Genomic DNA, 5144 nt, shown 5'->3' on the forward strand with positions numbered 1-5144 from the left:
AGGGCACGCGGGAGCCTAGCGGCAGCAGCCGCAGGGCGCTGAGCGGGCGGTTCAGGCGCATCCGCCGGTACAGGAGTTACTGTGTACGCTTCGAGTTCAACTTCTCGCAGCTTTCTGTGCAGCCTCAGGTCTTCTAACGTTTCAACTCCCACTTCTTTGCTGCTTCTTTGCCATGCCTCTGGATTTTTCACATCCTGTTTGTCTTCACCTACATCTCAGGGCAGCTCACCTGGAGAACGTGGTGACATTTTGCATACTTTGGTGGGTTTCTTAACAGTACTTCTAATGATGCTCTGTATGTGGTGGAATTGAACCCCGAAGGTGTCTCCAGGAAGAGCAACCTTCGGCCCTCATTGGGGCAAATATTTATCACTGTCCTCGCTGAGCCGGCAGAAAGGATTTTCTGCCACGAGACACTGTCGGTCTCTACCTTCAGTTTTTCCCTGCAGAGAGCCACAATCTAATTTTTCTCCCCCCAACACCATAACATTTTTTTTCAGACGTTTTTCTCTGTCATAGTTCTCTCATTCAGATTGTGTTTATTTATCCTACTCCTGAAATTCATCCTCATAGGATTAGATGTAGGAGTAAAAGAGGCATTACTGTGCCATTTTCAGGTTATCTTTACATTTCCATGTACCTGTCATTAATGAAGGTGAATTTTAGTCTCCCCTTTCCCCAAGGGCCCAGGCTCAAATACCCACTAAGGTATTGGCTATATGGGAGAGGACCCCAAATACCCTCTTTGACTCTGTGATGATGTAATGTTAAAGGTCATTATGAAAGAAAAGCTGTATAATTACATGTTTTAAAAGCATTAATAAATGTACTTCTATATTTATAACATACATACATATTTTTAATGGTTTTTTTTTGTTTTTTATGTATTTTTCCTTTACTTGTATAACAGAATAGTTTACTGGTATTTAAATTTTGAATTCCTAATCCAATAAAAGTCCTGCTCTGGCTCCTGCAAGAAATCAGTCTGCCAAGATTAGTCTCAGTGTTATGACAGTTATGAATCTGGTCATGCTGGTCCTGATTCTTCACAACCTAAACTAATGAAAAGTTTAAAAGAAACTGACTTATCGGACCGTGTGTATTTAGTCATATCTGAGTTCCACAGCTGTGGTTCTCTTATCTTCACATTTAATTCATCCTATGTCTGCAATCTGCTGCCAGTTTTCCAGAGATGGGGGATCTTGTCTTTGGTGCTTTTTGTCTCCATTTAAGCTCAGCTCTTGGAATTCCTCGCTACAGGTAGGCTGCAGCAGCCTCACACCAAAAAGACACTGCCAGGCCAGAGCTTTACCCTGGACTGCTCAGCTGCAGAAAGATTGCAGAGGGGTATCTATGAATTCTAAAAATACGAAACAAAATAAAGTTTGATCTCTTTTTAATTTAAACTTTAACAATAATAACAAACAAAAAAACCCAGCAATAACTGTTTAAGTGCTGTTTGTTAGACATTGGGGACTAAGCTAATTGCAAATGAACTTGGGGGCCTAGACTAACAGGTAGGTATATTTCTCCTTTTTGACTAAGAATTTTTCGCAATACATTTACTGAATTCTTTAAAAATTAATTATTCATATTCAAAAGTTGCATCTAAATTATCAAACTATTTTGAAGTGTGACTGAAAGGAACTAAGCATCTAAATATTTCTTACAGTTGGATATCTTCTAGAATGAGTGAAGGATAACTCAAAAGTACCAGCATAGCTCTTTTTACTGTTTTTCTCTTTAGAAAAAACAAACTTTTGAGCTGAGGACAAATAAAAGAATTAGCAAAGCCATAACAAATACAAGATAGACATAGCTCTGGTATCCTCATCTGCTTTGAACTCCTTTTTGCTAAACAATTTAATTTCAGTGTGTCTTATCAGACTGTCCCTCCTGCTGAGAAAATCATAAGTTTGAATAGGTGATAAAAGCAGATAACAATGATAACAAGGAAAGGGCAAAGTCATTGTTCAGTGAGATACTTTGTGTACATTAGTGTAACAAAATTATATTTTTTACATCTGTGCCAACTGAAGGAAAGACAAAAAAATGTTACATGAACTGAAGTCAAAATCTGAAACTGCCGAAGTGATTCTTTCTGAAATGCTGAGCAAGCATAATGTCAGGGTTTTTTTGATTGGAAGTATATTTGCCACTAGAGGTCCTTCATGGTCAGCTTATGTTTTCTTCCACAGCATTTTGGGAGGGCTTTTTTCTTTTATCCATGGTATATATGAGAATCATGATTTCTAAGGATATTTATTTAGTTTAATGTATTAAATTCTTAGAATAATGGAGTGGTTTTATCGTGATGAAGCCTTTTCTGGGAAGATACCAATACGATTTTTCAGATAGCATTTATTCAGTAAAAGCTCTTGTTTCATTATGAAATAATAAATGTTATTTATTTTTACTTCACTAACTGCATGTTTTTAAATTTACAATTTTTCATTGTCTTATACCACATCTTCAACATAATCACTTTTCTCTTAGAAAAATAAAGGAAGGAAACAAATGTCAAACTAATGAGTGAAATTAGAATAAACAACTGAAACAATAAAACGAGATGTAAGGTAATTTTTCTCTGCTGTGTCATTATTTTCTTATTTCTCCTGGTTAGAAGTTGGTTTAAAATGTTTGGAAGAACTGTGCAGCCTTGGGACTGACTGATTAAATTTATCACTACAGAACACAAAAAAATGTAGTGGGAAACTAGTAACAAAAAAACCATAGCTCATTAGTTGGAAATGTTTAGGAACTAAGGCCAAGAATTACTTGATATTCCTGGGATGGTTATGAGCTGGAAAGGCCTGATAGCTGCACAAAGGTCAAATGGAATCACAGAATGCATCAGCTGGAATCAACACTGAGATCTGTTACACTGTAAAAGTCCTGGGGGAACTTTTAATGAAAGGTGGGGTGTGTGCTGGTTACTCATATTCAGGACAAATGTGCAGAAAGATACAAAAAGGTCTGTGGGTTCACTGCCATGGGTTCATTGCAAAAGCCCTGATAGCCAAAAGACTCCTTACTATCCTGTATCTTAAAAAAAAAAATCTGCAGATAAAGGAAATCACTATTTTAAAATTAAAATACGCTAATATTCTCTAAAATTCTCTAAAAAAATTTAATCTGAGGAACATCACAGTAAGAAATTTAGCAGAAAAACACATCTTATGTCTGCACTGCCATATCCTGGGGTGCAGCTGTGGTTCTGCTGTCTCTACCAAGAAGGAAATGTGAAGAATGATGTATTTTCACATTTTAATGTCAAAGAAGGTATCTACTAAGCAAAAGCTACTGAATGAGGAGAGGTGAGAATGTCAATATGTGGTGAGATTTATTGATGAGGAAATATAAAGGATGGAGTTTAGGTACTTGATTTGCATTGAAAATCAGCAGAGCCAACAGAAGTGGCAAAACAGATGCATTTTGGAGGCAATCAGTATGAGGTCACACGAGTCTATGCATCTGTAATTCTGATCTCACACACCATCCTCACTTCCCACTCACCTGAAATGTGACCCCCTGCTTACAACCGTACCCAGACACAAAAAAAAGGTGGGATTTTATTGCAAATTTAATGTTTCCAAGGCCTAAATAAACCAACGTGGGTGTTACTTTCACTAATAACTAGCAAAATCTCAAAGGACTCTGGTTTTGTACCCAGTCCAAACAGAGCTCACTCAAATCTTTAACCTTCCAGCACTGACACAACATACATGATATTGAAAGAGCTACTGGGACAACTGGAGATTACTGATTCAAACCATAAGCTCAGTCTCAGAAAGGCAGACATAATAAAGCCCAAGGACCATCAAAATTTAAGCCTATTTAGCACATGTTGAAGGCTTTTTTTTTAATCAAAACTCTCTGTCCCTGAAAGAAAAGAAAATGTTCTTCAACTCTCTGACAGATTTCTTTCTCTTAAAAGAATTGCAATCTCTCAGTGGCTTCATGGAATAGCATCTAATACTTCTGTCTCTGCATCTGCAAGATCCAGTAGATCCTCTATAACATGCATCTTTGGCTCTTTGGACTATACAAAATAGTTTGGGATTCTAGTCTCATAAAGAAAATCACAAAGAAAATAGTCGCTTTACTACATTGACTTAATTTTTTTATCAGAATACCCTATGACACTGCATTCAGCCTTGCTATTACATGAAAAATAAAATCTGTGTAAATTGAATTGCAAAATTTGCCAGTCTGAGATCTTTCTTAATTAAGACTGTGTAGTATTCATTTCAGTTTGCCTGCTTGTCCATGCTGGGATATTTTTAGAGTAATTGAGACTAAATTAACTTAGAAGGCCAGAATCCACAATTCCCTGCATGAATGTGAATGCCAGACTTTGCATTGTGTGGTGCATCTTTAAATCTTACCACTCACTTACAGACTAGGGCTGAGAAGAGCCAGGCCCCAGCTAAAACAGATATGAGGGTAGGATAGTATTTTACAGCCAGGTGAGACCCCTGCTTCCACTCCCAACCTAACAGAAGAGTTGGGACAATCTTTCCATAATTGTTTTTACACCTTACTGGCACTGCTACTTTTCCTTCACACCTTGATGAAAAAGTTCTGGGTAGCATCATCTAAGGCAGCATTGTGATGATTCACCACAAACAAAACATGTATTCCAGGGAGAAGAAATCCTTTAATTAAATCAATTAGTGTGATTTGAAAAGAGTTTAGCTAGACACACGGCAGTTCATCCAACTGGATTTGCACTGTTGCAGATTTGGGCTGCATCAATGCAATATTATGAAGATAGGGACCCTAGGGTATATCAAAAGATTTTCACAGAATTGCAGAGTAGCTCAAATTGAAAGGGATCCCTGGAGGCTATGCAGCCCAAACCCCCAAGGGATCCCTGGAGGGTATGTAGCCCAAAGCTTCTTGAGCAGGTTGGTCAGGATCCTGGCCTGTTAAGCTTGAATGCCTCCAAGGCTGATGATTTCACAATTCTTTGTGTTCTTTTTCCAGTGTCTAAGTATGCTCACAATAAAAGAGCCTACTTAGGCATAAGCATACACAATACAAAATAAATAAATAAATCCTTTTCCGTACTCAGAAATTCCCTTGTTGCAAATCATGATTGTCAGCCTTTCTCCTTATGCTATGTGCCATCAGGAAGGTGA

The sequence above is a fragment of the Zonotrichia albicollis genome, chromosome 2 (assembly GCF_047830755.1).
Source record: "Zonotrichia albicollis isolate bZonAlb1 chromosome 2, bZonAlb1.hap1, whole genome shotgun sequence".
In the NCBI taxonomy this organism is placed as follows: Eukaryota; Metazoa; Chordata; class Aves; order Passeriformes; family Passerellidae; genus Zonotrichia; species Zonotrichia albicollis.